The sequence below is a fragment of the Mastomys coucha genome, unplaced genomic scaffold (genome assembly GCF_008632895.1).
Source record: "Mastomys coucha isolate ucsf_1 unplaced genomic scaffold, UCSF_Mcou_1 pScaffold17, whole genome shotgun sequence".
NCBI lineage: Eukaryota > Metazoa > Chordata > Mammalia > Rodentia > Muridae > Mastomys > Mastomys coucha.
In genome coordinates this window covers 34,066,878-34,078,373 of record NW_022196899.1, presented here as the reverse complement: position 1 = coordinate 34,078,373, position 11,496 = coordinate 34,066,878, and positions in this window count along the sequence as shown.

The following is an 11,496-nucleotide window of genomic DNA, read 5'->3' as shown; positions in this document are numbered from 1 at the left end:
GAGAGAGAGAGAGAGAGAGTGAAAGAGAGAGATTATATATAAGAAAAACATTGTACTGATTGTTCAATAATAAGAGGCTTTTAAAGATCTTGGGCGGCCACAGTGCTCCATACCCAAATATTGCCATGAAAGAGCTGGTCTCCCAGGAGTGCAGGCATACCAGTGAGCAAAGGTAAGATCACCACTTCTGCTCTGAGGGACATGCCCAGAGACCTCAGGACACAGGAACCAAGGAGCAGCCTGGGACAGGATCCTTCTAGTTTCCATCTTCACCTGGAGTTGATCCTGTGCCACAGACCTCCATACCCAAATACCTCCAGGAGAAAGCTGGTCTCATAGGAGTGATGTCACACTTGTGAGCATAGGAAACACCATTAGTTCTGCTCAAATTCCTGGCCCAATATGGACCAGTTCAGAGTCATCAGGTCTCAAGTACCAAGGGACAGCATGAAGAGGATCCTTCTGTCTGCACCCCAGAGCTGACCCTGTGCTACAGCTCTCCATATGCAAATTCCTCCCAGAAAGAACTGGTCTCCTAGGAGTACTGACACACAGTCTTGCAGGATGGACAAGCCATAGTGAGAGACAGCAAGAATAGCTAACACCAGACATATCCAGATGCCAAGAGTCAAAGGCAAGAATATAATCAACAGAAACCAAGGCTACTTGGCATCATTAGAACCTAATTCTCCCACCACAGTGAGCCCTGGATACCCCAACACACCAGAAAAGCAAGACTCTGATATTACTCTTAAAGTAATATCTCATGATGATGACAGAGAAATTTAAGAAGGACATAAATAACTCTCGTAAAGAAATACTGGAGAATACTGGTAAACAGCTAGAAGTCCTTAATGAGGAAACACAAAAATCCCTTAAAGAATTACAGGAAAATACAACCAAACAGGTGAAGGAATTGAACAAAACCTTCCAGGATCTAAAAATGGAAATAGAAACAATAAAAAAATTACAAAGGGAGACAACCCTGGAGATAGAAAACTTAGGAAAGAGATCAGGAGTCATAGATGCAAGCATCATCAACAGAATATAAGAGACAGAAAAGAGAATCTCAGGTGCAGAAGATGCCATAACAAACATTGACACAACAGTCAAAGAAAATGCAAAAGACTCCTAACCCAAAACATCCAGGAAATCCAGGACACAATGATAAGACCAAACCTAAGGATAATATATATAGATGAGAGCAAACATTCCCAACTTAAAGGGCCAGTAAATATCTTCAACAAAATTATAGAGGAAAACTTTTCTAACCTAACGAAAGAGATGCCCATGAACATACAAGAAGCCTACAAAACTGCAAATAGACTGGACTAGAAAAGAAATTCCTCCAATCACATAATAATCAAAACACCAAATGCACAAAACAAAGAAAGAATATCGAAAGCAATAAGGGGAAAAGGTCAAGTAACATATAAAACAGAATTACACCTGACTTCTCAACAGAGTCTCTAAAAGCCAGAAGATCCTGGTCAGATGTCATACAGACTCTAAGAGAACACAAATGCCAGCCAAGGCTACTATACCCAGCAAAACTCTCAATTACCATAGATGGAGAAACCAGTATATTCCATGAAAAAAACAAATTTACACAATATCTTTCCAGAAATTCAACCCTACAAAGGATAATAGATGGAAAACTCCAAGGCAAGGAGGGAAACTATACCCTAGAAAAAAGCAAGAAAGTAATCTTCTTTCAACAAACCTAAAAAGATAGCCACACAAACATAACTCCACCTCTAACAACAAAAATAATAGGAAGCAACAATCATTATCCCTTAATATCTCTTAACATCAATTACTCAATTCCCCAATAAAAGGACATAGACTAACAGACTGGAAATGTCAACAGGACCCAGCATTTTTCTGCATACAGGAAACACACTTCAGTGTCAAAGACAGATACTACCTCAGAGTAAATGGGTGGAAAACAAATTTCCAAGCAAATGGTCCTAAGAAACAAGCTGGAGTAGCCATTCTAATATCAGATAAAATTGACTTTCAACTAAAAGTTATCAAAAAAGATAAGGAAAGACACTTCATATTCATCAAAGGAAAAATATACCAAGAAGAATTCTCAATTCTGAACAACTATGCTCCAAATGCAAGGGCACCCACATTCATAAAAGAAACTTTACTAAAGCTCAAAGCACACATTGCATCTCACACAATAGTAGTGGGAGACTTCAACACCCACTGTCATCAATGGACAGATCATGGAAACAGAAACTTAACAGTGACACAGTAAAAGTAACAGAAGTGATGGACCAAATGTTTTAACAGATATCTATTTCATCCTAAAACAAAAGAATATACTTTCTTCTCAGCACCTCATGGTACCTTCTTCAAAATTGACCATATAATCAGTCATAAAACTGCCCTCAACCCGTACAAGTAGATTAAAATAATCCGGAAGCTAAGGTAGTCAGCTGGCTTTCCAAACTGAGCACTCTCTTGAGAGAGCTTCTCATAACTGAATTTCTTGCTTCTGTTTGTTCCCCACCTACTCAAAGGCATTTTATACATGATTATGTGGTATAATTATATTATAATTTCAGGAGCTAAAAAAGATATTTTAAAAGATAAGTTGATATTTAATGAAAACTCTTATGAACAGTTCTCAGCATTTCTCATTTTATTTCATGCTTAGCTCAGTTTAATTTTAAAATGTTTACATAGTAAGCAAAATCCTATAACAAGCTTTAAATAAAAAAATGTTGGCAGCTAGTCCCACAATACCCAGAAGAAGCTCCACTCCCAGGTACTCTGACACACCCAGGATCAGAGGCACTCTGACACACCCAGGATCAGAGGTGAGCGGGAACCAACATCTGTCCCAACATTGGGAGTAACTGGGTCCAGCGGGACCAGGCAAATAGGAACTCCACCAGGCCAGTGACTTGGTTTCCTTCCAGTCTGTCTGGGCTGGGGTCCAGAGCAGACCTTGGGTGCAAGCTCTGCAGCCAGTCCCACAACACCCAGTGGAAGCTCCACTCCCAGGTGCTCTGACACACCTAGGATCAGAGGTGAGCAGGAACCAACATCTGACCCAACACTGGGAGTAACTGGGTCCAGGAGGACCAGGCACACAGGAACTCCACCAGCCCAGTGACTCTGCACAAGACAGTAATTCTATTCCTTCATGATCTCTTCTTCAGTGCCTTCCTCCAAGTTCACATTTGATTTCCTGTCCTGAATACCACTCATAATGTGCTGTAAGATATAAGATAAAACAAACTCCTCTCTAGAAAAAAAAAGATATTGGGCATATGAGGAAATACAGTTAAAAAAAATTGTAAGGTACTTATTTTATTCTTTGAAACATTTATTTTTCCCTAAAGCAGAGCTACCAGTGAGGGTCTAGTATATATGTTTATATTTTGATATTTTGATTTTTATATTCCATGTATTCTATTTCCATATATTTACATGATTCTGTTTGATATGCTCATAGGATTCATATATGATTCCAAAGTGAGATAGGACTTCATGAAAAGTGACCAGTCCACAGGTGACCCAGTTATTGTATGTGTTTGATCTGCTGGTGTTTGTGGGAAGATGGGCGAGGGGGAGGGCCCCTCATCATTCATGCCTCTTCTACTTTTCATTTTTTTAGTAATCAACATAAATTTCTGCTGCCTGTCAATTGGTTGTGATAGTTAACTCTGATTGCCAACTTGACAAGTTCTAGAATCACCCAGAAGACCAGCCTCTGAGAAAGTCTATAGACATTATTTTAATTAGATTCATTGAAGTGGCAAGGCCTACTTTAAAAGGCATCATTCACTAGGCTTAAGATCTGGACTACTAGCTCACGCTGCCTTTCTAGCTCCACCATGATGAACTATAATATAATGTACATTGAGTAATGTAAGCCAAATAAACCTTTTCTCCATTAAGTTGTTTTGGTCAGAGTATTTTATCACAGCAATATGAAAAAAAAAAAACTAAGAAGAAACCAGTGGCTGATTGTGGTTTTATCTACTAAGGCCTAAAGTACATATTTATAAAGGTAGAATCTGGGCATGTTGGTACACACTTGTAATCTTAGTGTTTGGGCAGAGGAAGCAGAAAGATTATGAGTTTAGGAATAGCCTGGACTATAGAGCAAAATTCTGACTAAATATATAAATAGATAGGTAGGTAGGTAGGTAGATAGATAGATAGATAGATAACACGTTAAAAAAACTAAAAAAGAACTTACACATTAAAAAAAACTAAAAGAGAACTTATCTAGTTCTTCATCATGCAAAAACAAACACTTTTACAATTCTTAAAGATTTTTCACTTTTCTCTTATTTCTTTTTACTTAATTCTTATTTTTCTCCATTGAATTTACACATTCAGTGTATTCAGATTAAATTTTATAATTTTTCCATCAGTTGGTGTTATGATGTAAAAGCATCCAAAATGGTAGGCAAATGACAGTATTATTAGCCCCTCAGACCTTGCAGAAAGCTCTGAGAGCTTGGTGACCCCACCCCAATCCATTTCACTTGGTTGCTGCACCTGTCAACACACTGAATGCAACATCATATTTTATACTAGAAGAGAGCATGCTGCTTCGACCTGCCCAAAATGGCTGCCTGTGTAGGAAAATCATGCAGTATTCCCACGTGTCACTCCAGTAGAAGGTGTAAGAGAAAGGCTTCCTTTAGGGATTCAAAAGGTATTTTTTCACCCTTCTTCCTATAGGCTCTTTTCCCTTCCTGGAGGAGAAGCCTTTCTTCCATGGGATGATCCAGTTAAAATTTGTCCTAGGGTTTGGGCTCTGCACTTTCAGACACCCTCTGGGAGAGGGTGGATGGATCATCTCACTGGGACGCTATAGTGGGATTTGAGGACTAAAGTGTCTCTTGTTAATAACAATTCTTGGACCTGGTAATCCTGGATATACCTGTCACTCAGCAGTAGCTGGTGAAGGCCAGATTTGGAGGATTCCAAAAGCCCTAGCTAAATACCACCACCTAATGCCACCCACAGACTCACCTGATATTGTAGCAACCGTACACTTCAGGCTCTACAATGACCTAAGCAAATCCATACCACCACTTACAAACACAATATCAATTTTGTTGGCAATTATTATTATTATTTTTTGCCCAGTATTTTGCCAAATATGGTTGGTTCTTTCACTCGACTTATAGTAATTTCATCTTCATAGTTCATGGGACTCATTACTTACCTAAAGAAAACCATGTTCAAACATGCAAAAACGTAAAAGTGACGGGGCAGATTTTTATGAAGATGGAAATGTTTGCGGTGTGCAGCAGCAACAAGGTGCATGTCTTTGGGGGCATCTGAAGCACCAGCTAGCACGAGTTCTTAGAAAGAGGGGAAAATCTTTCCTTTACTGTTTAAAGTTTGTGACACTCCCAAGTCCAACAGAACACAGAAGAATGTTTATATAAGTGTATGAAACATAATAGGTTTCAATCTCCAACAGCATAAACACGAGGCAAAGGAAAACATCTTTAAACCACCAGAAATGAATTTCTTTGTTGAGCACAAGTGAAAAGCTACAGCAGTTCTTCTGGACTGTGGTCCAGACAAATATTGTAAAAGACTAATCAGACCCATTCTTTTGTGTGCAGTTTAACTGTGGCTCGTGGTCTCAGTGTTCTCTGGAATGCTGAAATGAATCTTATCTACTATTCTTCCATCAGAAGGGGCTTCTCACCACTTAGGTAGGAAATGGGTCTGAAATTGACATGAATTTTTCTGCAATTACAGTAGCACCATGTTAATTCTGCCAGTCTGGTGGTAGCATATCTGTTTGTAAAGAACTCTAAGCTCAGATTCTCAGGAGGTAGAAAGTGAGAGAAGACTGGGAAATGAAGGGTGGAACGAAGCAAGATGACTGCCTTTAACTAGCTTCTTCCTGCTGTTGAGATGTTTATACTGTGGCATGCAGGACACAGTCAGACATTGGATGCTGTGCTATTCCCTTATAGTCTGCAGGAGAAGACACAATTATGTCTTTTATGGCATAATTATTTATTCCTTAGCAGTAAAATAATGCTTTAGATAAAAGTAAAATAGAAATTTCCCATAGAAGGAAAGAGGAGGCCTGGCTCATCATTTGTATGTGGGTAGGGAGAGGAGCAGTAGTGTCACCTGGAAAAGTCCTAAGCAGACATTTCCCAGCCTCAGTTGGGAGAGTGCTGTCTAGCATGCAGGAAGCCCCAGGCTCATCCTTGGCACCATTGAAAGTTGGAATCCCAGCACCTAGGGCAGATGTAAAGGAAGTTCAGGAGTTCAGGGTTATCACAGCTGCATAGAGTTTGAGGCTATGCTGGAGCATGTGCAAGCGTGTGCAAATTATATATATATATATATATATGTATATGTATATGTATATATATACATATATATATATAAGCCCTTTTTTAGATGATAATGATGATAGCAACTTGCATTCAATTACATAACAAGGGGACACTATCTCAATTCTCTTAATAGCTCTTTTAGTTTACTGTTGTTAGCACATATTTTGCAGATGGAATAACCAAGGCTTGGAGGAATTCAGTACCTTGATCAGGGGCTATGTTGAGGCTCATTAAGGAAAGCTAATTCCTTCTAGTTTAAAGAATGGAATACAACTTTGGCCTTGCCTGGAGCTTAATATTTCAAGATGACTCAAATGTAAATTAATCCAGCTAAGCTTGCCAGTCATCTCTTAGAGTTCACTCCCCAGGAAGGCTGATTTAATCTAAGCTAAAGAGATGGTAAAAATTATTATCTGTTTAATGAAATGACATAGTTTTCATCACAGAAACCCTACCTTTAATTAAGTTATTTAGGGATGCGTATGGGTCTGCTCACCTCTGACCATTTGTTTTTAATTACTCAGAAAATTTTGCCTTTCTACTTTTCCTTTTATCTCTTCTACTTTCTTTTGTCAAAGCCTGGGCACATTTCCTTGGCCTTCGAACTTTCTCTTTTCTATGAAATTATCCCAACCTCTGGCCAAACCCTTTTATCACATACTTCTTGTGAATGGCATGGCTTTCTTTCTTCTCCAACTTCCTCCTGCAGGAGAGATAGAATTCTAGAGCACATTCTTTATCTTTTAAATGTTAATAAAATTAATATTTTTTAATAAAGCTGCTCTCAAGCTCCATTCTGAGTCTATTCTTAAATTCTTTTATTTATGTGACTAAGAACCCTGAGAGGAGACTTAAACTTCCCTAGTAACATGGTATACCAAATGGGGTTCCCCCTAAGTCCTTAACACTATGTTAAAAATCACATAAGTAGGGAGTTAGATGTTTTCACCCTGGTAGTTTGATTCTAATTCTGAACTCTTGGACACCATGTCCCTTATATTAATAACAATCCTGACTTAAACTTCCAGAATGGAAGCTTCCAGGTATATTCTTTTTCAATCATGAACAATCCTATGTTGTTATTTTCATTGATAGGAAAACAAAATTGAATAATCTTCTTAGGACTATAGATTAGGTAGTGGTAGAATTATTATATGAATTCAGAGAAAATATATAAGCATAAATATATTGTTTTTTACTTTGTGTGTGTGTGTGTGTTTCTGGGAAAAGACCATAGACTCGGTCCAATTATACTTAAGGTATTTATTGATCAGAGGTTGTCATCTTGCTAGGTGATAATCAATAAATCTTTTAAATATAATTGGATTGAGTCTATTTTTCCCTAGGAGGACGTAGAGCACATGCCAAAACCCATGCATAGAGGACCAAAGACAATTTTATGGAGTTCGTTCTCTTCTTATACCTTTTTGTGGATTCTTGAGATCAAACTGAGATCTTCAGGCTTGTATAGCAAATGTTTTGATTAGTTAACTTAACTGTTAATCAGGTACAATCTCAGATTATTGGGGAAGAGAATCTCATTTGAGAAATTAATTTGCCTATAGGCAAGTCTGTAGGGGATTGCCTTGATTATTCATTGATGTGAAAGGGCCCAGCTCACTGTAGGGTGTGCCATTCCCTAGGCAGGTGGTCCTGAGCTATATATGAAAGCTAGCTTAGCATAAGCCTGCCAGATAATTAGCATACTCTTCTATGGTTTCTGCCACATGCTTTTGACTGTGAAATGAGTTCCTTTTGGAGGTAATGTTGTTTGTTAGTTTGTTTTTAAAAATTTATTATCACTTTAAAATTTTATATGTCTGGATTTTTTTTTTGCCTCATGTGTGTCTTTGAACCCCATGCATGCAGTGCCCTTGGAGGCTAGAAGTGTGCATTAGATCCCCCTGTGACTGGTACTACTACAACTGGCTGTTAGCCATCATGTAGGGACTGGATCCTCTGCAGGAACAATAACTTTTCTTAGGCCCTGAGGTGACTTTCCAGACCACTCAGGTAATGTGTGGAATAGAAAGTGTGGAATTCAAATTCCTGCCTTGAGTGCCTTCGTGATAGATTGTGGTCTGGAATTATCAGCCTAGTGAAACCTTTATCTTCTAAAGTTTTTTTTTTGGTCAGGGTGTTTTATTACAGCAAGACATGAAACTAAAATACTTGCTAAGCCATCTTGCAGGCTTTCAAGCCATTCTTTAATAAATAACAATAGCCATGTGCTCAGGTGGTTATGGAAGGAGTAGTTTATATCTAGACAAACGACTATTAAAAATTCAAGTTTAAAAGACCAAAGACTGGAATAAAGGCCTGAAAGAACATACCAGGGCTGATCAACCTCAAGTGTGTGCTGCCATGGCTCCTTCTCTGAGTCTAACTGGATGCAAAAGTTTTGGCCATGCCCTCTCACCGGTTCTGGAGTGTACTTGTGACCCTCTATCTAAAACACTGGCTAGAATTTGGCTCAGTTTCTTGGCTTTCCTTCTTGCAGGCATATGCCCTACATTTTTCTCTTTGCCAGGATTTGTGAGCACGTTATGTCAGCAACATAGATGAAGATATCTGTGTCTTTCCACAGAGTCAGAACTTATTCTGTAACAATAAATTCATAATCTGCACCAATTTCATTGACTTCAGTTTGCCAAGTGTTCTTGATTTCCCTCATTGCTGGCTGCTGCCAATCACAGTTCTTTTGTTCCAAATTTAATAACTGGTATTCACTCTCAGATCACATGTCATACTTCACATAATAATAAACAGACATACAGACTTCTGGGGGGCTAAGAAATAGTTAAAGAGACTATGAGGTTCTGAGAGGTTGTTCTGAAGTCAAAGACAAAGCTGATACAGTGCAAGAAATGATCTACAGGGCACCAAAGAGAAGCCTTGTGAACCACAGGCATTCAGTCTCAGAGTTGGTAAATGTAGGTTCTGAAGCTAGACAGGTTAAGTGTCACAGACAGGAGAAATTGTGCTTGTGCTGGACCCAAGACACAGAGGCACAAGAGCATCCTGTGACAATTATCCTGGGTGAGGCTTGTGACAAATGGACAGGTGACTTAATCAGCTTGTCTGTCACATTGCAAACTTGATGTTCCCCATTTTGATAACATCAGGTATGTGTGTGCGCGCGTGCATGCGTGTGTGTGTGTGTGTGTGTGTGTGTGTGTTTGTGTGTGTGTGGTTCTATCCACTGTGATGGATAAGCTCACACGTTTGGTGTTTCTGGTGTAATCTGGTCTGCTTTCATGTGTCATTTGTCAGTTTGTGCCCATTGATGAGCTGGCAGATGCTAGATGTTACCAGTGTAAACAAGATGAAGAATATTTCTTTCTTGGCCATTAGAGAGTAGAGTAATTGAGGTCAGGTGTGTGCTTTTTAAAAAAGAGTCATTTAAAGTTTAGAACAGCTGAAAAGATGATATTCCACTCATAGAATATCCCAGAATGAGCCCAACCTGTCCTTAAAATTCATACCAGAAATGCACACATTCTATCAATCTACCTCCTGTACCGTCCACCATGTCTTTACTCCCAGATACATTCTTTATAGCCTGTCCCTGTCACACCCTTCTCTCTGGATCAGACACTCCAGTCAAGTGATGGAACTTTCAGAGTGGGATTCTGCAATGGGTTGGACGAGAAGTATGATTATCATGTGGGAGCTTGTAAAGAATGAGGGCTGTCTGGCTCTTCCCCGAATCTACTGATAACCCAATCTGATGACATTCTGTCATTCTGTGTGATCTGTGTCCATGAGAGGTACTAGGATTCAAATCCAGTAGGCAAGACTGGTGAAAGTATCACATTGAAGTAGTATTTTGATAATCCTGGAGAAACCAGAAAGGGCTGCCCAAAAAGAGAAGGAATATATTCCATTTTGGATACAGTATATGCAAGGCACATCTGGGGAATCTGTAGCTGTTTTTCTTGAGTACAACATGAAAGAGAGGTGGATACGGTGGCTTTAAGATATGACGGCAAACTCCCTGGCATGTATTCCTTCCAAACAGTATCCCTTGAATGTGGTTGGGTTTTTGACTTTGTGAAGTCAAGAGTGGTGGATGGGCTGTTATATTACTTGCAAGGCTGGATTCTAAAAGGCATTTAGCTTTCAGTTATTTCTGGAACCTCAAGCTGCAATCTAAGATGTTTAAGTAATTTGAGGCTGTCACACTCACTGCATTAGGATTCACTGAAAGGTTCAGGAGTGGGAAATGTGCTGCTTTCAAGCCCATTGGTGGAGGAGCTTACTTGAAAAGCTACTACTCTGTTAGAAGAAAGATGATAAGGCCTTGAACTAGGGAAATGCCAACTAGAACAGAGAATAAATCTGAAAGTCATTTGAAAAGTAAAACTTTCAGGAGTTGATTTGTTGGATGTGAAGGTGAGGCAGATGTGTTGTACTTTGGATTTGTGGACCACTGGTATTTTCACTTACTAAAATAAGGGAAGTAGAAAGATAAGGAGAGGCTTTGAGGAAAAACTGAGTGTGTTCAGAATGTATCAGGCTAGGGATGCATAAAATTCATTGGGGGACAGATTGAGATGATCCACCGGAGTCAGAACTTCCTCCCTGACGTACACTTCTACTCATGGTCATATGAAACATAGTGGATTCAAGTTCACAAGGCAGTGCTCATGAGGCTCTTACACTGAAAATAGTGTGTTGATTCCTCGAATGGTCTGTGGAGTCTGCATGCAAGGGTCAGAGGAGAATCTGAGGGTGTTCTTGCTTTGATCGGGAAAAGAAGTATCATAAGTGATTGATGTTGGGCTATGGAATATTTTCCTACTTTGATATCAGTGGCCTGAAGTGTTGAGAATCAGTGATAACTAAACAGAGGAGTTGTGAGTAGTTACCTTCATCTTTTCTGAAATTTTCCTCTATTTTGTTGCATGTCAAGAAGTCTTCCAGAGTGTTCATCTAATCTTTGTTTGTGGATGGCACTTTGAAGACCATCTCTCTCGGGTCCTGGGTAACTTCAGGAGCTAGGGATTACAGAGTAGCTTGGAGCTGGATGTCTGTGCAAACAAAAGCAATGGGGAGATCTGCAGCTTGGTCAGTCAGGCCCTCATCTTATTGTGTGCACTGAACCTTGAGATGTGCTTTGCCCAAGATCTTTTAATTTTCTAAGCTT